Raw genomic sequence first — 25,402 nt, 5'->3', positions numbered from 1 at the left:
ATTATGACAAAAAAAAAAAAAAAGTCATTATTTCCTGACATTTTATACTATCAATCAATTATTCGAGAAAATGATTGGCAGATTAATCGATAATAAAAAGCACTTGTTTGCAGCTGTGCATCTGTTCATAAAACAATAGGAAAGTAACAACACATAGAAATGTTGCTGGCAGCTGTGGACCATGAAAAGCTCAGCTGTGGCCAATTTTTCCTCGGCTGACAAGCTTGTTGATTGTCTATACATTTGTGTTTTCCTGGCACCTTATTTCTGCTGCACCCAGCTTTTTTTTTTTTTTTTTTTTTTTCACTAAGGAGACATGATGTGATGCATGTGAGCATTTCGAGTCCATTTAAGGAGTACATCGTCACTTACACACACACATTATTTGATGTAAATTAATCGGAGGTAGTGAACCGGAAAGGCAATTCAGTGGACTGCAGGTCTCTGTAAAGGTTAGATTCATCATGCTACATCACAATCTGCTTCGTCAGTGTAACACATAGACAATTGATTATGTTCGGATTGCGTATTGGTATGATCTCCCTCTCCATCACCCTCGCCTCCTCCCCCTGTAAACACACACACACACAATTATGCACACAACTCACAAACATCATTCACAAATACTCTTTGCTGTCAGTCATTAGAGTCCCATGAGCTCTTTTGCTTGTACCTCTTCAGTCCTGTAGATCTCCATAGCCAATAATCGTTATAATTGATGTTTCCCTTCTAAGCCTCTAATGATGTTTTTAGTATTTATGGTTACAGACAGGCACGCAAGCTGATTCATAATAGTTTCTCCCTGCCATTTTATTGGCATGGTGTTTCTCACATTCACATCAGTAAATTAATTTTGACCCAGCGATGTCATATATCACAGCAAACCACTGCACGCTGTCTCTCCGTGACCAGGTTTTCTTAAGCTGTTGTCGTAAAGAATGGTTTATCGATCCTCCCCGCTGACGCTTTAATAAGTGCTTTGCATAACAAGTGTTTTACTGCGGGATAAATCACGTGGGCCGGTGGCGCCTGTCAAATGCACACACATATGTAGACACAAGGCAGAGGGAGTACACAAAAGCGAGTGACCTGGGTCAAATGAAGAGACATAAAAGTTGTCGCTTCTGCAGAAATTCATGATGAAAAACCAACTTACATATTCATTCACAGAGAGAAAAATAGCATGCTCCGAAACACAACTTTCACCCATTTAAAGACTGTAATAGCTTCACTGTTGCTAGCGAGTTAGCCAACACCACCGGATCTGTTAGGAACAGGAAGAATTCAATCAGGGAGATCCATGGGCCAGTGTCGAGGACCCTGAGTGAGATCGATGGCTTAAGAGGCAGGTCGCGAAAGGGGGCAGCTCCCTCGGTACACCGTTTCATCCCAGTCCTGTTGCCACTCCTGTTTAGGAAGTGTGACTCAGGGTATAGGGGGGAAAGGAGGGGAGGCCAAAAGTGCTGCAGCATCCAAGTCCCAGAGGCTCAATCCAACCCAGGCCCACCACAATAATATCATTTTATGTCATCCATGAGTGAAAGTTTCTCCAACTTGGGGAGCGCTGATTGATGGCCATTGTAAATCAATGTTGAGAATGCTGCATGCGGTTTTATAGCTGGGGAAAATGGTGCAGATTCTATACAACTCACACAACCCACTCTAACCCCCCCAGACCTTCACCTCACTTTTTATCATTCAGGATTTCCACATAAATGCCTAATCTATAGCCAACATGCAGAAAATCACTAGAAATATATACATAACCAAATTGTGACGACATTCTGAACCAACTTTGTTGCTGTATCTTTTCTAGGGGCCCTGTTTCAAGGAGCCTTACTATTTTAGTTAACATTGTGCTCATATGTTACATATTCTTCACTCAAGCTGCTTTGAATCAGTTTACTACAAAGTAATTACTACAGCTCAGGAGTACTGGTTGCACTGGATATAATGGCAGCTATGAGATGACTGGGTACCTTCACATTGCAGAGTGTGGAAGGTGGGGGATCTAGGGGCCCACCAGAAATTTTTTTTACCATGTGTTCTCCTACCAGGTTAATCCAGTAAAATTTGAAAAGTCTCATAGATTTGTATCAGTCAATTATTTCCATGCTATTCATGTGTGCAGGCAGCCAACAGGAAGTTAAAACTTTCTTAGCGCATAAGCAACTTACATTTGAATCAAAGCGGCATCATGCACAACATGCACAGTTCTCCTAATTAATACATCCATGATCTTAACCCCAGAGTCCGGGTCAGGGAAAATGGCAGAACAAACAAAACACAGGCACTCACACATCTATAGTCTTCTTATTTATTGCGGACAAAAACAAACACATTTCAGCTAGAAGCCATAATCAGTGTAATATAAAAACAGAAGAAATGGCAATTTATATGAACAGTTGAGGCTCAAACACCAATCAGCAATAATAAGATCCATCTGTGAATGAGCTGCCCAGATACAGCCTCTTCTAATGAAGGAGGTGTGACCTCAGTAATCAGTAAAAACAATGACTAGTGTCGCGAGCTGAAAGGTAATGAATATAGAAAACTGAATGCCCAAGACTGGAAACATATAGCAAGAGGCTATATATAGAGAGCAATACAATCCAGATTCATCATACATACATACATACATACATTCAAAATCCCTGAAACAGGTTATATCTATAATGGGGACACATAGCGTGTAAATGGACAAAAGGATGTAAAAGAACTATAGTACCCTGTTAGCCAACATAATTTGTATATTTCAAGAGAGCATCGAAAAATGTCATAGCAGAAATGTCAAGAACAACATCCACAATAAACATATAAGGAATCCAAAGATAGCAAGGACAAGTAGCATGTAAACTTTAATAAAGAGCTATATGACATTGAATAGTTTGGACCATTTCAATAGTATATAGAAAGATATTGTAGAAAAAAATGTAAAGACAAAATACATATAAAAGAAACTTAATTAAAGGTTAATTAAAAGTTAACTGACTCTGTCAACTAGCTTGAATCATATCAAGAGAGCCCAGGAAAATATAATAGATACAATGTTAAGAATAAATGCATCTACACAATCTAAGTATGGAATCCTGATATAGCAGGGACCCTGATAGATTATATGAAGCAACTCAACAGCAGTTCTTTGTTCAAACCCTTTAGGCTCTCAATGTGTAATGTATGAATCCAGTTTGCTTCTCTCTGTAACAGAAATCTGTCCCTATCATCGCCCCTTTTAAAAGGATGTATGAGTACATATATCATGACCAGCTGAATTGAAATGTCAGGCCAACAAGGATTTTTCATCTTTATTCCTTAAACTACTTTTATGTTGTAGAAATACTAGAAAATCTTAATACTGAAAATACTTTCAGGTAAAATGGCAGACAAGAACAAAATGAGACAGCAACCCTTAAACATGTTCACCTCAGTACCACAACACTACTGATCATCTTGTAACTTAGTAACTAAAACATATATTTAATATCCTTTTGTTAACCACAGAGAAGCTGATCGTTTTCTCTGTTTACTGATGGATCAGACAAACATGGAAGCATCTAACTCTGTAGATAAAGAGGGCTAACAATACACCATTACTGGCGACTAACAGTATGTAAATGAGTAATGGTGTCAGGCCAGGGCTAATCAATGTGCTCAACCTGCTCTTGATGATAAGTGGTAACTTGTAGCAGGACAAAGAGTTAAAGACAACCAGATTACACTTTGAACTGCAGGTGAATCTTCCAGTTTCAAACAATCCCTTTAAAACATTTCCCTTTATTCATCTTCTATCTATAATTATGTTGCATATCAAGCTACAGAGATGAAACAGAATGGGAATAAATATGTGATGTTGAGAGAAATTGTTTGACTCCCTGCTTAATTCTGCCAGCAATGCCAATAAACGCTAACGGGAGATTATCTCCAAGTGCTCAGAAATAAAACACTATATGAAAAGCTTTTGAAAGTCCAAAAAGAGAACTTGATTGAGTGATCAATACTAAAGCCTTATAAAGATGCACCGCCCGCCCACGAAGTGATCACCAGCCACTGGAGAAAGGCATAAAAAATAAAATAAAAATCAAAGATTTTGATTATTCTTTTGATACAACCATCTGTGAAGATGAGACTAAAAAAAGAAGGGCTTATAAAAATCTATCAAGCTCAAAGGGAGAGCAAAAAATAACTGACAAGAAGCAAGAAAGGCAAAGGAAAATATTAAAATGCAAAAATAACACTAAAGAAATAAAACACTAGGAAAATTGAAAGTGTGTGTCTTTGTGTGTTTATAGAGACAAAAGTCATGTCAGTCAGGTGTTTGTGTCTTCAAAGAGAGGAAGAAAAAAGAGTTACTGTTACTTTTGATCACTAGTTTTACAACTAAAACTACTCATCAGATTAGAAGAATAGGACATTATAATTACTATTACTATAAAATATGCTGTATATTTTTACACCCAACACAGGCGACTCCAGGGACGTTTTCTATTATTGAAATAGTTGAGAAATGGAGATTTGTTAAGAACTTGTGAATACTATTAAATACACCTCCAAAACAGATAGGATGTATTAACACTTTTAATAAATTAAAGCATGGTGGAGACACCTGATACTTTCCAAATTGCTATTTTATAATGTATTGTGGGAAATATTGAAGCCCAAACTCTACTGTATTAGTAAATCTGTGGTATAATCTATGAAACTGTGTTGCAGACTGATGCCACAGCATTCCTGCTTGCAGATTTCTCTCCATCGTGACGCTGTCGGATGTTTATTGAACTCATTTCAACCAGCGTGTGTTTCAGCGTTGTTTTGCTCGGAGAATGATTGGTATTTAAACAGCATCATCTCAAGCATTTTTTCTTAAACCTTTAATTCAGCCGCAGATGAGCTCTGGTGGGGACACTGAGTCCCACTTTGTCATGTAACTGATCATATGCGGTGTTGATGTATGTGAAAAGCAAGAATGCTATAAATCCTGATCTCCTGTCTATCTCGCTTCAGGTCATTGATCTGTGCATGGCGCCATTCTTCACCTTGAAGCTACGTTCCTATTTTTGAGAGGATCTGCCCTAGTTCTTGGAGGACACCTGAACCAAAACGTGTCGTGTTCACCTCCTTTAGTTCTTTTCAGCTTGAGCAAAAAAGCCTGGCGCTCGCCACACGGGCCGAACAGCCATCCAGATATTTTTGCTCATCTCCTCAGTCCCTGAACTCGCTAACGTGTGACTGAATGTGTGGCACATACAGTAGGGAAGATATTAAACTGGCTATTATCAGCCAGTGTTAGGCCATATACACAAGTATAATAGTGCTATTACTGCCTGTTCACGGTTGTCACTCTTCAGTCAGTGTACTGTAAAGAAAAGCCTCAAAAATGTCAACTGCAAAGCTTTTATACTGTATGTAATTTACTATAAAATGCAGCAGTTATAGTGTTAAATGGTGACAAGCATCCCCATCATTGTCGGAAGCTGTTAACATTGAAACAGGACACCTCTGACCTATGCTGTGCTAAATCAATCACATCAGATTATCACACAAATGCTTGTCAAGATGGTTCATTGAAGCAGTAATTGAAGTTAGATCCTGCGGATGGTTTATACCTTAAAAAGCTCATACAGTACATCTATTCCAAAATAATTATTGTGTTGGATCCGGTACAAAGAAAGGAACTTTTAATTAAGTGTTTTTGGTTTTTAATACCAGGTACCTGCCAACACAGAGTCTGATCCAATACTTATATTTGGTCCTGGCTCAAAACTGTTATGTCTATAAGCTTAAATTATAGATATGACATGAATGAAATTTCAGCTGGAAGAATACGACTCCTGAAACTGAGGAGATGTGATCAGCTAGATCGTAATCCTAGAGTAGACGTCTGTCAGTTTTGTGGAAACTACAAAAACAAATGATCTTTGGTCAGAACGCACACAAACCCATCAACAGCCAAAGTTTTAGTTTAGTCTGTCATCAGGTTACTCTCACAGTTAAACTTAATTAGCGACAGCTGATAATATATGACCTGCCACCAGCAACATTTGTCATTTTAACCACCGGAAGTGAGTGATGGTCAGTGCTGCTAAAAATGAGATGCTGCTGCTTGAATGGTTTGCAGATGAGATAGAGAGGAGAGATAACAGATTTGTTATCGTCAGAGTACTGCAATTACATTTATTTTGCCAATCATGGTGTCACTCACACTGGCACATGCAGCAAAATGCTCACACTGTAGAGAGATATATTATTTGTCTCATTTTAGGGATGTTTTTATCAGTTATTAATGTTGCAATTGTCTCAAGTGTTTGTGATTTGAGTCTTTTTTTTCCCCATTGGTTTTCCAAATTGTGGTTATATACAGTAAATATGATGTTGCCGTTTCACACTGTGAATTGTAAACTTAGGCTGACTGTGTTCAGTATATTCGACACTTCTTGTGCTTAAAAAGTTACAAGAGAAAATGACATCCTCAACTCTTATTAAAGCAAAACATTGATAGAAAGGCTGTAGCTCGGTTATTGATAAGGAACCGCAAGAATGGAGCTCTGCAAGTATTAATGTTGCCTCTTTTAAACGTGTATTTGTATTTTAATCTCTTTTTTTTTTGTCTGTTGAAGACAAAATGTGCCTTAAAAGTAAGCTGGGTCATTACTGCACTTTGATTCAAATGTGAAAGCTCTAAAAAGAAATTAGGGGTCATTATTCCAGTGTTGCAATTTAACCAATTTTATGTTCCTTTATCTCTGTCTTTCACCGTCGTACAGGATACTCATTTTTCACACACACACACGCAGACACACACACACCTGCCAGGTCATAATCTTTCTTACTGCATCTAGCGATATGAGGAAAGCTGACTTTTCCACATCAAGATGAGTAGGGGGAGGAAAGGCATTATCAGCCCCGGAGAAAGATAAGAGTTACGTCGGTGGGCCAGGAGTCCTGTGTAAAAAATCCAAAGGTCACCTGAGCTTGACTTCAGACCAGCAGACATGGAGACACTGAAGGTCAGACAGATTGAAGGGGTAATCCATTCACAAGGATGACCTTCAGTTTCACCCGGGTCTTTTTTCTCACTGCGCTGATGCTTTGCAAGACTTTATCCCCCGACGTTTTAGGATGTTTTTGTTTTTTTTACGCCAGATAATGCGTAGGGATTCTTTCTTTGACAAAATTACAGCTATTACCATTCAGAAAAGGTGACCAAGTGAATGAGAGAGGCAGTGACAGCGACTAAAAGTACACCTGAAGCAGAGCACTGAACCCTGGTAGTATCAAGTAGCATATTAATTCTAGTGGAGGAGCATCCTGGATAAGTGGGGCCCCTGGGCACTACACACTCCAGTTATAATCATAAAGTCACTGCAGCTGATAACATAATAAAATATACAGTGTAATGCTAAGCAGTGAAATGGATGTAAACAATCTAACAGCAAAGACAATCATGCAGATGGAAATTGCAAAGGTGGTGTAAGGTAAGAAGTTTATACAGCTTGGAGGTGAAGCATCAGCAGTACACAAGCTGTTTATTTGCAAAAGAACTGGAATCTGGCTGAACTGAGACATTCAGGCTCTTGCAAAAATTAGATTCTTGCAAAAAAAACCAAAACAAAGTAAGTGCACATATGTCTTGCAACAGTGAAATCCTCTCACACAATCAATTTATGTGTTAGTAGCAATGACATTTCCACATTTAAAACTTCAATAAAAGTTCATAATAGCCTTCATCTTGTCCACACACTGGAAAAAAAATATTCTTATACCTTCACATTAAGCTTGTTTGCAGTGTTTCTTCGACCCACATCATGCACCATTTACTCCTTTAGTGCAGTTTGTTTGTGCAGCTCAGGTCATTCAAAAACAAATAAATATCCGCGCTGAAAGGTCTTACAGTGCAGGTCTCAGTCCTCCTCCAAATGTACTCTGGTGCAGTCTGTCAGGAGTGATAATGCAATACAGATTCTTATACTTCTGTGCTGGAACAACTGTACATCTACTGTCTTAGAAATAAGTCATAAACCATAGGTTTTCAAAGGGGAAAAGATGAATGTTGACATCTCATAGCCAGCAGTTTCTCATTTTGAAAAGCCCTGCACAAGAAAATTAATTGAGGGCAAATTGCAGCCTGGACTGATGATCATATTCGACTATTTCTCCCCTGTGGTCTCTACCCGCTCTGAACAGCAGAGCAGGTGAAATACAGGATAGTCCATAATGCTACCAGTTCTCAGTGAATATTGGACTGTCACCAATTCTGTGTCTGATTTTGATCTCTAGTTTAGTGGAGGAGTGGTGAAGATGTAGTTTTGTAATCTTGGGTTTTCATCTCTGTTTCTGGCAGATTAAGTAGTTCTGCTGGCCTCACTCGCTTGACCTGTGACCTCTAGTGTGGTTCTGGGATGGTTTCTTCCAAATGTGAAGCTAGGAGGACAGTCAGTACTTCTAAATCTGAGGTTAAGAATTCTGCCAGGTAACCGGGGATTTCCCACTTCAGGTTGGGAACAAATTGTTGTCCCAAGTTAAGGAGTTCAAGTATTTTGGGGTCTTGGACACAACTGCAGGTAAGATAGGAGATCGACAGGTAGACTGGTGTAGAGTGTGCATTAATGCAGACATTGTACTGAACTGTTGTGGTAAAAAGGGAGCTAAAAATGACAATGAAGCTCTTGATTTAACAGTAATCTGCATTCTGACCATCACCTATAGTCTTTTGGTAGTGACAAAAAGCAAGAGATCCAAGCAAATTAAATGAATTTCACTCACAGGGCTTACCCTTAAGCACAGGGTGAGAAACTCAGACATCTGGAAGGAGCCTAGAGTTAGAACTGCTGCTCATTTGCATTGAAAAAAGCCAGTTGAGGTACAATATGTCCACTTGGGACGATCTCCCAAGGCAGGAGCTGAACTCGTTGAAGGAGTAATATATCCCATTTGGCTTAGGAACGCCTTGGGATACCCTTGGAATAGCTGATGGAAGTAGCTCGGGAGAGGGGCAATGGGGCTACTTTCCTTCACCTGCTAAATGCATGGATGGGTGGATGAATCAATAAAACTTAGTTAAAGTTACAGCAACTACAAAAGTCAGTCCAATAAGCAATGTGTTTTACTTGTAATTGGACACTATGCACCCAAGGAAAGCCAATACAAGAACAGATTGCATTTTACCTTGGTTTGAACTGAACAAAAATTAACTGCAGGTACAATGAAACCTTTAACTGCCTCCTCAGTCTGGTGCACCACATTCTTTAGATGTCTTTAGTTCCTGGCCATTACCTATAACATTACTCCCAGCTTGAAGACAGTTGCCACACAGTGTGGAGCCATTAGGAAGGAAAGTTCTCTAGGGGGCTAAAACCTCTCTTGGATTTTCCCAGCCTCTCGCCCCTATGACCGTGCATCGTGTCGGCTGAGCCTAATCTGACAGGATGCTAATAGATCTTCTAATTAACATAATGTCCACCCATTAGGAGTGGTTAACCTTTGACTCACCACACTGACAGGGATAATAGGAGAAGCGGAAAGAAGCACACAGATGCTCTTGCACTGTGAACTCATGTTTTTACATATTATTTACACACTTCACACATTCTGCGCTCATCTGCACACACGGATGGATCTTTGACATGTCTTTTTGACGCACACTCATATGTACATTCACCATGCATGTCAATGCTTCCGTCGGTTCGGTCCTTAAGCTATACTATCAGCTAGACGACAGGAGCACAGAGCGGTCAGGCCGTCGTCATTTCACCTCACTGAACTACTGTCAGTGCCTCGGCAACAGTCAGGAACCAAACCCGACCACTTTCCGCAGCCTTGAACTTTGATTCGCTCTTCTGCGCGTGCCCGCTACACACACACACACACATACCGCAAACATATGTGCGTCCGCGTCGCTGATCCATCATGACGTCTCATTCCACCTCATTTCCTCAGACCCCTGCTTCTTTCTAATTGAGGCGGCAGCGAATACAATTATGGTGAGAATCATCCCGGACTGATGTGAGGACGGATTAACGGGATTAAGAAGATAATCTGTTGACCCTATGGCCCCGGCGCAGTATGAGGCTGGGAAGGCAATTTGAAGCAGAGAGGAAAAGAGATAGGGGGGCTTTAATGAGCGAGCTGACGAAAGCCTCTGACCACCGAGAGGCTCGCTTGGCGTGCCGCTGGGGGATTACTTTCTGCAAGACTCCCCTTCACAATCTCACCTAACCCTTCGCATCCGCGCCGCTGCCCACACAGCTCACTCCTGCTTCGAGGATGTTCAGGAACAGCCTCATGCATGTGTTCATAAAGGCTGACACGCATGCCGCAGGATTTAACACCAACTGTTATTGTCGCCTGTCTTTGAGATTTAGTGGGTGTTTGAGTAAAAGGAAATTTAGAAGTGTATTGAATAAACAAACTTAGTTTACGAACCTTTTTATTTGACTAATAAAGTTTACAAGTACATTTTATTTCTAGGCTGATCATTCTGAATCATGGAATGGACACTTTAATTTCCAGGAAAACTGCCAGTTCTGGAAAACAACTTTCATGGTAACCTCATCATTCACAAATGGACGTTATTTATTTATTTAGTTATTTAGATTTCCCTTGTCTCTGTGTTGTCCTATCAAATCAAAAATCTTTCATCACCTTCAAGCAGTATTAATTAAACAATTTTTTGGTGTGTTTGTGTCACCCAATAAATTATAGTCCAATACTTACTCTCCTTTTAGTTCTGTTTTGGTTTCCACCAACTATTGGGGGAAATATTTGGCTCTTTAGCTAAGATGCTCACCTAGCAGCTAATGTTTTCTAGTGTAAAGTGGATTTATTAGAGCTTTTTCACTGACGAGATTGGTGGCAGTGAACCAAAACGGTAAAGTTGTGGGCAGCAAATCCAAAACAATGATCTGAAAGATGCTCCTTAATATTTACTCCTTAATAATTCTCTGTCTGTCCATCACTATGAGCAACCCCTTTCACATCAAACATAGTCATCGGACCCATTGTTAATTTTGATAAGTGCAGCTTAAGCTAACAATCAATTCACATTTTGAGTTGTTTTATGTTCTGCCTAACATCCTGTTTCAACAGGACATACATCAAATTGGGCACAAACTGTTTTGTATCTACTCAGTAAGTAGTGTCAAACTGAAAAAGGCAAAAATATTGCAACATATTGTTGGCTGTATCAGAGGTTAGTGAATATGTTTATATAAAAGCTTTATCCTGTTTTCAAAGCAATAGGTAACAAACAGGATCCTTTTCAGTTTGCCTACAAGCAAAGTTGCAGAAAGGAAAATGCAGCTGTCACGCAAACCTGAAACATATGCCAGAACTCTATTCCTGGACTTTTCATCTGCATTTAATACAATTCAGCCTGATTTACTCCTGTCCAAACTGATTCAGTTACAGTTCAATACAAACCTCATTTACGGGTGCAACTCTTTTCTCACAAACAGAATACAGCCAGTAAAGGTAATTGATACACTTTCCTCTCCAATCAGAACTAATATTGGAGCACCTCAAGTAGGGATGGATGTCGTTAGGATTTTAATGATATTATATATTGATACTGATATTGCTTATCGATATGGATACTTATTGATACTCTTATTTGGTGCAAAAAATAAACCCATGACATGAAAAGATGCCTTTTTTTTGGCAGAAATAACAAGTTAAATTGTTTCCTGGGTTTCCTGTATATATAATGAGGAACGTAGCTGTGGCTGCTGCTTGACTAATGTTGTCTATGGGATTATTTAGGAACATGTATTAGAAGTGCTTAAAACCAATGTTAACTGTGCTCTGAGTCAATAACAAGAGTGTTACCTTGACTTGACTTTAGTTTGGCAAATCCCATCAGCATCGGAGCTGGGAGGCTGCACTGAGGACGTACAGTAGCTGCAGCAGCTGCTTTGCTAAAGCAGTCAAACATGCTGCACTACATCAGATTTATAGAAAACTATGTTGTATTTGTAAGTGTTTCGTGAGGTTGCCGGTGTTACCCCCTTTACACACAACTACCTTTCTTTTAGCTGCATTTTCATTCAGTTTAGTAAAGTGAACCCACACTTTTGAAAGTTTTGCACTGTCAGCCATGACCGGAGAAGACAGCATGTAAACAGTTACGCAACGTCAAACGTAATCACCTGACACAGGCAGCTTTGTCATCATTAGGGAAAGGTTAGGAATTTGAAAATGTCAGCTATGTTAGAATGAATTAACATTACGTAAATACCGACAGCAGCACAATTTGTCCAGGAGCTTATCAATATTTCAGTACTGACCAGTCAGGAACTACCAGTTCTAGATACCCATCCCTAACCTCAAGGCCGCATTAGCTCACCTGTGTTATTTACATTGTACGCTTCAGATTGCACCATCAGTATGTCCAACCGGTTACTTCTAAAATACTCTGATGATTCCACCTTACTATCTCTGCTGACTGACAGCCAGCCAGTAGCAAGATTATTTTTCTATTTTTTAAATCGGTTATTCAGAGTGTGATGCTGTACTGCGGTACGGCCTGGCTCAGCAGCCTATCTGTGAAACTTAAAACTAAACTACATAATCAAACCCCAATTTGTGTGAAGATTATTGGCCAACCTGTTGCACACTCCTATTAAATAGCACACAACAAGAGCATGCTTAGACTTGCTAATAGTATCTCTTCTGACTCCTCACATGTTTTAAATGGAGAATACCAACTTCTGCCTTCTTACAGGCGATTTAGAGTCCCTCAATTTAAACGCAACAAGCTGAAGAATTCTTTTAAACATCAGTCTGTTCTGTTGCTAAACCAAAATCAGTGTTGTCCTAACTGAGATCTGAATCCAGAGGCTATAACGTGATATGTATGATTGACATGACTGTTTGATGTGTTTTGTACATCTATGAAAACTGTCATATGTTTAACTGTAAGTCTAATCTGTGTGTAAATCTCTTGAACAGAACTGCCTGAGGATGCAAAATGAATTTCAATGTAAACTGACAATATAAGTTGTATCATATAATTAATCAGACGATCCAGACACCTTAAAATCCTAATTGCGGTGTTAAATTAAAGACAAAATAACCCCATAAACTGTGTAAAAAAAAAAAAAAAAAAGAAAAGAAGAGTTTTACAGCTCCTTTGTGACCGAGGCAACTGACAGACTGTAAAAGTTACTTATGGATGCAGTCAGAAGAAAGTTTGCAGCACCACACACCTAAACATATAAATATTCGTAGAGAAGACCCTGGCAGTGTGTCATGTCTCTGTGGTTTTCCTGCAAATATAAAAAAAAATTCTGCACACTTGCGTTGACAGACAGGTGCATCAGAACGGCAGCCATTTGAACAAAAGATGAGAAACATGTTAGATTATTAGACAATCTCATTAACAAACAGTAAATGTGTCACTATGACAAGGATCCTCCTCAAGTTGTCTGTTCTAGTTTTGTTCTTCAAACAGTGAGCGGGATTACCTTTTTATCCTTTGTCCTGCAAGTAAAATATACATCAAATTTATTTTCACCATATGACCTGTCAGGTATCTTAGAAACCCTTTTAATTTAATAGCTGTGATATTCTTGTAACCGTTGTTGATCTGCGGCACTCTGGATCAATGGCAGAGATTAAAAATGACGTTTAATGGATGTTTGATGGGTTTAAGTGACGCTCTTCACTTAAGCTGCAAATCATCTTCCCTTTGCTGTCTAACAGATCTGTCTAATAATGTAAGAATGAAAGGTTTTCCTTCAGGATGTGATTTTCATCCCTTGACACCTGTCTTGTACGTTTCAAAGAATAACAGGTACTTCAGCCCTCGCTTGACAAAACTAATAAATGTACAGATAAGATGCTGTAAAGTCAACAACTATTAAATGATCGCTCCTATATGTATTGTGGAATATTTAAGTGCTCTTTTGTAATCCTTGAAGTGTGTTTCACTCACTGTTATTAAATATATACATCTGACAGGTCACTAAAGCAATCAGATGGGTTAGTCATACATAGTCCAGCTGTGCTAGCCAGCCTTTACTTGTTGCTATGCCAACCCATATGAGACACCCTGATGGTTAAAAGTTTTAAAGAAAACTTTTCACAAATGTAAAAATATTACTCACATACATTCAGGCCAATGCCTATACAACACTATACAAATGAAAACAATTGGGCAGCCTTGCTTATGGGTAGCAGATCATAAGAAATAGTGAGATGCAGTATATTTTTAATGTTTGATACTATGGTAAAAATGCTATAAATGTTGAATAGAAGTAGTATAAGAGTTAGATAATAAGAAAGACATCAACAGATCACTCCAAATGGTTAGCTGGCAAGTTCCCCTTAAGAAGATCTCCATGCAGTTAGCGACAATAGCTAATGAAGGGGGCTAATTTCTGTGTTTTACTTGTAAAGTCATTTGAAATCGAAGTTTATTTGGGAAACTTTAGCAGGCTCGGGCTGCTTGCCTTGTTTTGGTGGAATTTCCTGAATCTCTACATCAGAGTTAGCGAGTGCAAAGTTAGCATGACCCACATGGTCACGATTTTGAGAGCAAGGTTGACCCAGGTTGAAAAATATCAAAACTTTCTTTTAAGTTATCAAATGTGTTTTCATTTTACACAGTTGCATAAATGTTATTTGTTAGGTCACTTCTAACACATTTATAACCCAAAGAAGAGAGATAAAAGAACCCAGATTTGTAGGCCTCCCAAACTTTACACCAACTGATAAGAAAATTAGTTTCCACTAGGAATCTCTCCTCCACACTGTCTTTGTTTCTAAAGTAATTTTCAGTTGCACAACTGATCTATTGAGTTGAACATGATTTTGAAAGAGAAATATTTAACTGAAAAGCGTCTCAAACAAATTTGCGTTAGTCGCATAGCAACAGCACCACCGGCACTTCCCACAACCATCTTTTTGGAGCATGCAACGTTCTCAGACTGTTCAAACACAATTAGCCGATCGTTTTGTAACTGATTTATGTGTGCAGGATACAACTGAGGATAGAAATGTTGAGGAAACTGAGTCAACTCCAAGATAGCAGCAGTCTCTTTGCAGAGAGATACAGAAGGTGTGAATGTGTGTTTCACTAAGACAGAGACACAATGTAGGTGCTCTGTGTTTTTTTTTTATTGCCAAGGGGCCGAGTGATTCCTCTATCTGCGGTCCACATTGTGTGCTGAATCAGGAGGCTGTCCTGGGGTTTCTCAATCACAGCTTAGACAGAGCGGCTGGGTTCTTCTCTCCACCAAAGATAGGACTGTTGCTGTTGTTTTTCGAAGGCCACATTAAATTTGTGCCAGTAAGGTGTTAAGCAAGAGGGCTTTTTAGGCTTTAGCCCCACTTCTACTTAATAGACATCATTTATTTAGTGCTTCTAGTTACTCTTAAATGTTTACTGAGCAGGATTTACTAACATGCCCGTTTTTGTGCTCAGTTTGCTTTCTCAATCTCCCGAGATCCCCACAAACATGGATTTTCTTTTGTGTCATGTCATGCATATTTGATTCATGCTTCTTGTTTGTCAGCTACTGCGGCACCAGCGCGGCTATTGACACATTTGCGTTTCCCGTTTCCCTGTGGAATTTCATCATCATGCAACAATGAATTATGTTTTTTTTTATCAGCCTAATGCGGAGATGTTTACAAAGAACACGGCTGGAAATGGTGCACTGTCATTGCTAAGTATTCATACTGCATATATCTGCAAAATATCCACTGTCAGCAGTTTTTTTCATTTGTTTTTCCTACAGTGTTTGCTCCTGGTAGCTAAGCCATGCTTTACACCTGTTTAATTAGGCAACTCAAAGCACTTGGTTATGGTCAGGGAAAATCAAGTAATTGTGGTTTCTACATCTACGTTTGTGAATGGATTAAACAAACATGAAACAGTGTGTTAATTAGTGAGCTTTAGAGGCTAGTTGTGTCTCCCTGCTTCCAGTCTTTATGCTAAGCTAAGCTCTCCTGCACACAGATATGAGAGTGGTATCAATCTTTTCATCTATTTTCTGTGTGTTATAAGGATGTCACACTTTCTGGGTTGCACATAATGTTGTTTCCTTCTAAATATGAACACATAGACACAATATGAACCCATGGTGGATATTTGCTTTGCTGTTGAATCTGAGCCATAATTTTGTTTCTTAAAGTCCCCCTCCATTCAAAAGTATGTTTTGCTTATTGTTGCCACAGTTGGATATTTGAGCTTCACTGTGCAGAATGATGTATGTGCAGTTTATCATCACATCTGGGCTCACTGAAAATCTCAGTTCAATATAAAATATTTGTGACATCACAAGAAGTTTGGAAACCAATCGTGGTCCAGTATACAACTTAAATCATTTTGATGTCATTTTGAAGCTTCCAGAGCACAAACACTGAGAATGGACTTCACAGTGAAGAGGAAACATCTTGTGTCCAGCAGTTAAACCTCTGAAAAGACAAATATTTACATATTCATAGAGTCTGCAGGTTTTAATGAGATAGAAGGAGTAGATGTAATTTTAAGGATTTTAATGAGATAATTGAACTTTTTTATATCTAAACATATTATAGACAAATTATTATTCATAGTAGAGTATTTTAGATAGATCTTAAAACATGCCTGGAGGGGATCTTAAAATCACAGAGAAGATAACAGATTAGGGAAAAAATTTATGACACAGCAAGTGAATATGTAAACACACATTCGCACCCATATGTGCAAATTCAGATACTTTCTGTACTTAGATAATACATTCAGGCTCTATAAAATGACACACTGAGGTTGACAGTCTGAGCATGCTCTGACCATCTGGAAATCCCTTCCAGGCTGACAGACCTTCAATTTATCTAAGTCTACATCACTTTGGACCATTTGCTGTATGCACACAACTTTGAGCATGTGTAATTTTTCAGAATCAACAATGTCCCAATAGCTCTGCTCCCTGTCATTTGCTTAAAAACATCCGTGCACCACATTAATCATAATAATCCTACTTTTCTTGTGTTGAATACAAAGTGTGTTTATGTGTTTGAGAAGTTGCTGAGGCAAGCAGATTTTCACTTGTTTCTTCCCTCCTCAATTTGACCAAATACATAATGTTTTCTTTTCACTTGAAGGGAAAAAACACTTTAGTCAATGATGTGCATAACTCTGTTTGTGTAGCCCACTTCCATGCACCGTTATATTGTGACATATTATCGAGGCAGCTGATGTTTTGAGGTGCAACATTATGGTGATCGCCCAAATGATGTTGATCAGTCTGGGTTTTTTTTTGCTCATCTCCATACACCCACCAGTCCTGTCAACCAGTGATAGGGCTCTGATTTACCCGCTTTCAGGAAGACCGGCCCCTTACGTATCTTTATGATGAGTTGCACAAATCAGTATGGTGTTGGATGGTGGACCTCCCTTTCATCAGCCTACCCAGGCATTTGCGCCGTGTTAAGTCCGCGTTCGTTCCTTATTCACGTGTGTGTGTGTCCATGAACCTGGCAAATCATCTCCTCTCATCATCCAAAGGAATCTGTCAAAGATTGGGCAGCGAAACATCTCCAGAGACTCGACAGCAGCTTAATAACACTCACCACCGTAACCAGAGTTGGTGAAAGCCTGGTGGCCATTTGTCCTTTTTTTTTGCCTTTTTTCTTCTTGACTAAAGCTTTGGGGGTTTGTGGATTTCTGTAAAGTACAGTTCAGTTCCTGATATTTTGCCTCCTTCATGAATGTTAATGGAGTGGATAAAATATTAGGAACACTTTTCAATATAAGGCACTCCAGTACACCAACACCACCCACTACAACCTCAATAATAAACATGAAGTAGAATTATCACCTTTCTGACAATGTCAACAAAAACTGAAAATGTATAAGCTTCATAAATGTAGAATTTATGACAGAGCTGAATTGTATTTGATTGCATTAGATTGGATTGCACAGGTGTTCTGAAGTGGCCGGTGAGTGTAATAAATATATATATATATATATATATATATATATATATATATATAAACCTGAAATCACTTCTTTGTTAAATTTACATAATTTATACATCTGCATGGTCAAACAAGGGGTAGATAAAAGTGGGTGTTTGTAGTGTGTTTTAAGTTGTAAACAAAGGAGACAATGACTGCAAACTCATAACTCCTATGCAACCTTTTTATTTTAAATTCTATAGAACACCATTTCAACACATTCTACTTTATTCAGGAGGTTTGAGTTGTGAAAATAAATTAACTGAGACCAGAAAACATCCATCTCTTTAAATGAAATGTGTTTGTTTTTAGCAGGAACATTGAAAATATCATTAATGGTATTACAACATATACTACATCAGTCAGTAGAATACATGTTTTTGTTAATCCAACATTCAGAACAGTTGTACTCTACAACATTAATATAGTGTAAAACATTAATAACAGAGCTTTAAAGTGACATTATCTGTATAGAAATATCTATCAAGATGGCTTGTGTCAGATAAGCTATAATCATTGTAGCGGGCTGGAAATATATTTGGCAGCTAACCGGCAACGTTGCAGTCACTTCTGGTCAGAGTGACCTGGTACAGCTGAGATAGCAGCTATGTTATGCAAATAGTGAAACGCTGTTTAATACGCTGCTATTTTGTGTTGCCAAATCATCTTTATAAGAGACATTATTTATGCCAGTGTATTGACCAAAATACTTGATGTCTTAAAGTTGATTTAATCTTGCTGTGACCCAGTTGGTATTTCTGTCTTGTGGGATGCTGCGGAGTTCAGAGTTCTGATAGGACACATATCCATTGCTGTGGTGGAAATGCATCTCTACCTACACAGAAAACAGAGGAAGTCACTTTTTAATCTCACACAACTGCAGTACTTAGCAGAGCCCTCTCCTCAGAAGTTTAGTTAACCTCTGGGTCACACTATTCTTATATTTATTTTAACTATTGAAGGAATTTTATTCTTGGTGGTTCAGAGTTCACAGCAAGTTTCATAATGGTGATACTAGAATCTTGAATAGCATGTAAGGGATCTTACAGGGTACATAGCCAGTCAACAGTGATCTCTCTTGTGCCTTTTGATGTCTTATGTAAAGCATTTTGAATGGCCTTGTTGTTGAAAGGTGCTGTACAAATAAACTTGACCCATCTTGTGATGCAGCAATGGAACAGTTTTCTGAGTTGTGTGTCTAAAAATTTCTAAATGTTAAAGGGAAAATGTTTCAGAACTTTCAACTATTTACCATCACATTTTATATATTGAGATAAAAAAGCCAACAGACTAAGTGTTGCTTCACAGTCACCTCAGTGGTTCATGTGTTGGACCCAGTGTGAGTAGACAGTAGACAGCACAATGAAATGGCTGAGTATAAAATCATATGATGTAACAAGGTTTTAAGCTCTTAAACCATAAATACGGGTGATGGTTAGGAGTAGGTTCAAATAAAAAATAAATAAAAAAGGTTGATCATGAAACCATGTAACATTACTTACTTTTTAATATTTGCACAAGCCAATGGATTGATTTGTCATCTGACAACTTTAGTATTGCTAACATTGACATCAAACACTGTAATTACAGTAACATTACAGTGTCTCCAGTGCAGGCGCCGGGTCTTACCTTCAACATCGTGGATGTAAGCTTTAATCCAGTTGTTGTATCCTGGCAAATTCATCTGTCCATTTATCAGTTTGATCAAAGGAAAGTGATGGTAAACAAGTCAAGTTTTTTGACCATCTTGACATTCTCGCGCAGGCTTTACTTGACAGTGTTCAAGCTTCCCATCCTGACATCAGAGGAAAATGGCCACCGTGTGAATATAGTCTGTACTTCCTTGTTTCAATTTTTGTCCTGTTGTTGTTGCTTTATAAACTGAACTGAATAATACCGAACTGGACTGCACTATAAAGAACTTTTTTTTTCTTTCCTTTTTGCTCTGATATAACCTTCAAAAACTGAACTGATAGTGTTGTTGAGTTTATTTGAATTGAGTGTTTTATTCCACTGTCTTGCAATTAATTATAAATTTGTTTGTGTTATTAAAAATAACCAGGGGCCATATGTATTGTGGATGCATGCATCCTTTGTGGGGTTTGATATCGACTCAAACTTTTGACTGATTTAAACTTGGTAACACCGCTACAACATCCACCCGCTCACTTCTCACTTTAAGAAGAATATATAAAAATGTGTTTTTCTTTGGGGAGAGCTGTGGAGATGAAAAAAATGTTAATATATTTTGACAGACAGAATGAATAAGGCCATACCTCTGCCTTATTGCAGGTCAATACTCTACATATGTGTCAAATCCCAGAAGGAAAAGCATGATATGAGATTTTTGAGACTTGTATGTAAATGCTGTTTTCTCACCTTAGAACACAATTATATTGAGGGAAAAACCTGTCACAATCTTCTTTGTATGTATTTTTAAAGTCTCCTAACATAGGTCTGACAATAAAAAAAACCTGATTAAACACTGTCATTTCAGCCACAGATTCACTTGCACAAATCCCTTGTGTGATTTTTTTTTTTTGTGATTACATATAGGAATAGCAGTGTGAATACATCCTTGGAGTATTGCGTTTGGCTTACATGTGTGTAAAACTGGGCCACAATTATTAAAATGTCTTCTGATTCTCAGCATATCTAAAAAAAAAAAATACTCCATTGTTGTAGATTCAGCCTTTTATTTCTTGAAATACAAAGTGCTCATCAGTATAATAATATATAATTCTACTTTATGTGTATTATTGAGGCTGTAGTGGGTGGTGGAGGTGTGCTAGAGTGCATTATATAGCATAGTCTTCCTAATATTTTGTCCACTTCATTAACATACATGAGTATGCCAAAAGGTTAGGATATAATGCACTCCACACCACCCCCCACTACAACCTCTATAATAAACATAAAGTAGAATTATCACCTTTCTGACAATGTCAACAAAAACTGAAAATGTATAATTAGAATTTCTGGCAGAGCTGTTTGATTGGATTGCTTTAGATTGCACAGGTGTTCCTAATGACGTCCTTAGTGAGTGCATGATTTATATGTAAAATCAAATATGCAAATGTAACTACAGCTGTCAAAGTACAATATTTCCCTCTGAAATGTAAGTATAAAGTGACATAAAATGAAAATGCTATAGTCAAATTTAAATTCCTCAGAATTGTACTGAAGTAATACTAAGAGTACTTGAGTAATGTACTGAGTTACTTTCCATCTCTGTATCTTGCAAAGGAAAACATCAATGGACTCAAACTTAAAATTTGTGGTACTGGTTTTGTTATTTGCAGGGGCCACAGTGAGCGTAGACATACTACACTGTTGGCAAAACATATTTGTTTTAAGAAAAAGTGATGAAAGCTATTTGTCCCTCTCGCAATAAAAAGGGACAGACTGTGGATCAGACCGTGTTGACATCAAACAATACATTTCGCCACAGTGTTTTTCACATTATGAAAATTTACAGCACTTGACTCGACGGAGGCGTTATAATTGCAAGGGGGGTTGGGGAGAGGAGGGGGTGACTTGTTAACTTGTAAGCCTTACAAAACCTTAACAATGCATTATCTGTGCATGCGAGTCCACTCTTCAATACACCCATTTAACTTGGTTGCCAGGGCAACTGGCTCGCCTGGGTGACAGCGGTGATGACGGAGCGATCACTGACAGTCTTGACTTCAAGAAAGGCCACAAGTTCTTCCACTTGGTGCAAAACACTAAGTCTTTTTTCCCCAGCACAAAGGGAAGCTGTATTATGCAATACTGTGCAAGAGTGAAGTGGTGGACCCTTACCAGTGACATGTTTACTGTGAAATGGACTGTGCCTTTTATACACAGTTGGACATACCCTGACAGCAGTTATTATACTATTATTCATTTAAAGCAAGTGGAAAATGTGCCTTTTTAAAGCAAAGTATTGGTGCAAATTATAGTTTATATATATATATATGTGTGTGTGTACAGTACACTTACTATTCTGAAAGCGTGAATATCGGACATCTCTTGAAGAACCATCATTAATGTCGTCTGGCAACCACCATGACGGCATCAATGATGCAATGTAACTTGTTGGATAAAGTTTTCTTTTACAAGCCCTGACCCTCAAGCTGATACATTATCTGTATCCATAAACACAGAGCCACACACTCACATTCATACTCATTGGCCTGTTTGTTGCATTTTTGAGTGTTCAGTTTGTCTGATGCACAACAAACCAGGCCTAAGATTTGCACTTGGGACCTCCTTGTTGCGAGTGAAGGGACTCTTCTCTTTAAACGGTCTTGTTTTATAAATGCAGAATACTGAATGTCAAGAGAATTTCATACGGGGGTGAGCTTATTCTGCATTACACAGTCTTTTTGCACCTCCATCACCCTCTTAAAGGGCAGGTAGACATTTTACATTAGCGGACAGAAAAAAAAAAGTGAACTTTGCTATTTCAATGACTCATGAAGCCACACTGTTAAAACAATTAAAACCATAAATTTGCCCTCCAGCCATGAGGGAGCAAATTGTTTGCGGAAGGAGCTGATGTGGAATTCACACTCGTACTTGTTCTGAAGAAGAAAACTTCAACTTGCAATTAATTTCTTCTTTTAATGATCACACCTTTCAGCAAGGGAAATGCTAGAAGAATATCAAGTGGCTCTTAATGCAGTAAAATGGTGTGATGATGCTGTTGTATTAAAACAAAAAGGCACGGTCTGAATTTAACAGGGACAATGAATTAGTCATTGCATCAATTAAACAACTGCAGCATTGTTGGGTAGACCATAACAAGATAAAACAAAAACAAATCATCCAGGTCTCATTAGGAAATGATTGTTGCCCTCCATTTTCACAAATTGACAGATTCCACTTGGAAAGTTTGACCGTAACGAAAGCCTGAGAGCCAAAAACTCACCTCTAGATGGCTGTTAGGCAGGTTGGGACTTTTCCTTAACTGCCGCATTTACCTCTGTAGCATTAGTCTTTCAGGCAACTTTGGGGAATTACAGCTCAGGAGCCCTTCTGACACATGCCCGTTAGGAGCACAGCAATGTGGGTCAAGTCATGGGCCGAAAAATGAGTATTTGCTGTCCCAAAATGAAACCCGGAGAGGGGACTATGGATTGAGGTTGTGTACACCAATCCCAGGGCTGCTGCTGGCCATTTGGGTGTCTTAAATATAATTGCGCTGTGGTGCAAAGACAGTAGCCTATATATTACACTACACAACTATAGAACAGGCAAAAAACACGTCTTCAATAAACCAAAGAAATGTATTTTCCTCATCAATGTGATTTTATAACAGTTGATTTTTGGGGAGTCTACACTCTATAAGTTTTTCCAAACTTAATGTAGTATAAGCAACAGGAGACCATTGATGTGTGAAGTGATTTTTGGGGACACCACACTGTAAAAGAGTGAAGTTATTGAATATTTTTGTAGTATCTCTTTTCGGTGTTGCACTTTATAGACAATCCCTGTGCACTCATCTCACAGCCTGGTTACATAGAGACAAATGTTATTAGTCCAGCTCGGAGGATGGCTCGTTTTGGTGAAAGTTAGGTTGTAGCTCGTTGTCTACCTTACTACGGTAGGGAAGAGGTGTCGTGTTTTAACAACATTTCGCTTATGAGTTATCGATCCAGGAAGTTTGAATCTGTGAATATATTTCCAACTTTATTGAGGTGCTGTTTGGTGCTCCCTCCAGCACTTGGTGCCCTACACATAGCAAATGATTCATGTGTACGTAGCAGCAGCACTGACCAATCCATCCATCAATCTATTACGATGTAACCACAGACATCTGTTAATGATTTTGACAAAATTTGGAGGTATGATCATGATTTCTTTTTTGCTCAAAAAGAGGATTACATGGTGCTGAAGTGGACTTGGTCTGGCTTCCTTATCTTGGCAAACCTAAAAGCCACAACTGTGGTTTTAAAATCCAGTATGATTTCTGTTTCCTTAAGTGGATCTGAGTTTTGTCTAGTTTTAATTGATCACTTCATTTGCTCCCAAAAGGGATGCTTGCAAAGCCGGGATCTGTTTCTTGGACGCCATGAGAGGTAATAATTACTGCCTCCACAAAATCCAAAATAAGCATTATGCCAAGAATTCTGTAATTTGTTTGAGTTATGTTGTGTTGATTGATTGATTTTTGTTGATGGAATTAGATGTCAGTATTGTGTGATAATTCTGACAAGTACAATGAATTATTTCCCCCTTTTCTATTTACTATTTGACCAACAAAGAAAAACCTTACAGCAAGACGGTTCTGTGCTGGGACATGACATATAACTATCACTTTATAAGGTTGATATGGTGAACATGTTAGCTAAAATTTTCCTATTTACACATCCAGTAAATGCACAACATTCATTTTGCGTCGTGTTTTCTGTCCACTTGATGAATGTAAGTCCAGTATTTACACTTCTTTTAGCTCTGTTTTGGACTCATCTGGCTCTTAAGCTGCTAAATACTCCACTGAGTTCACCAGCGGGTCGCAAACTTTGCCTGTCAACTGTTTGGTGCTGGACAGGTTTTGTTTGGTGAAAACAGCTGCCTGTCATTGCTAAAGACAGGAACTGCTGGTCTGTGAAACCAAAACAATGAGCTGAAAGACACTAAAAGGCTCTGTAGAGTTTCAGCATGATCCACAACTCTCACGTTATACAGTCATTTGATCTATTGTTTACATATTATATGGATTAGTCATCTTTAGTCCAAGCAGCATTTAATTTTCTTTATTTTACACTTGAAAAATATACACTGGAGGTCAAAAATTTTAAAAGGCCATAACTGCTACATCACTTAATCACTTTTAACAGAACTTTATTGGACAACACATTTCAGCACAGTGTTCTGACCTAATGGAGGCAATAAAATAAAAGGTTATGTTGAACTCAAACATGACAAATTGCTCCAAAGGGACAGTTGAGGGACAAGTAATCTTCGGCACCATGTGCTTAGTGATTGGGCTAACGAGGTTGCAATAATTAAAGGTCAAAACTTGAAACTTTTAACATAAACCTGACTCAAGAAATGATTCTTGTTACACTATTACACTTGTGGCTGAATGGCTGTGCTCCTAAAGGTCAGATATTTTAATGTTATATGTCAGAAACACGTCATATTTTTGAATGATTACTAATTTTGAGGTTGTGTTGACGAGTTAAATACACAGATTCTTTGATAAGATTTATAGGGAATGAGATAATGTCATTCAAGTGAGACATTTTTCTTCTGTGTGCCTTGATTTCTGAGATAAATAGCAACCATGTTCCTTAGTGGGATCATACAGTAAGTAGGTGGTGGATCCAGGGGCCCACAGCTGGAAAGGGTCCCCAGAATTCTTAGCTGCACCCCTGCTCAAAGCCAACTTAGATGCAAGGACCAAAGATATTTTTTTCCTCAACTTCTTTCACAAAATATCTGGCACCCAAATCATAAACATGTTTGACTTGAC

The 25,402-nt window shown here is 38.4% G+C and overlaps 1 protein-coding gene across 7 annotated transcripts in view; it reads left to right on the top strand.

The window, feature by feature from the left end:
* The window catches only part of LOC122976189 (neural cell adhesion molecule 2-like), a 436,488-nt gene that overhangs the window by 123,921 nt on the left and 287,165 nt on the right, over positions 1–25,402 (top strand). The gene's annotated exons all lie outside the window — the stretch shown is intronic.

Source organism: Thunnus albacares, chromosome 24 (assembly GCF_914725855.1).
Source record: "Thunnus albacares chromosome 24, fThuAlb1.1, whole genome shotgun sequence".
Classification (NCBI taxonomy): domain Eukaryota; kingdom Metazoa; phylum Chordata; class Actinopteri; order Scombriformes; family Scombridae; genus Thunnus; species Thunnus albacares.
Note: the sequence above shows the minus strand (reverse complement) of the source record. Positions and strands in the feature narration are given on the sequence as shown.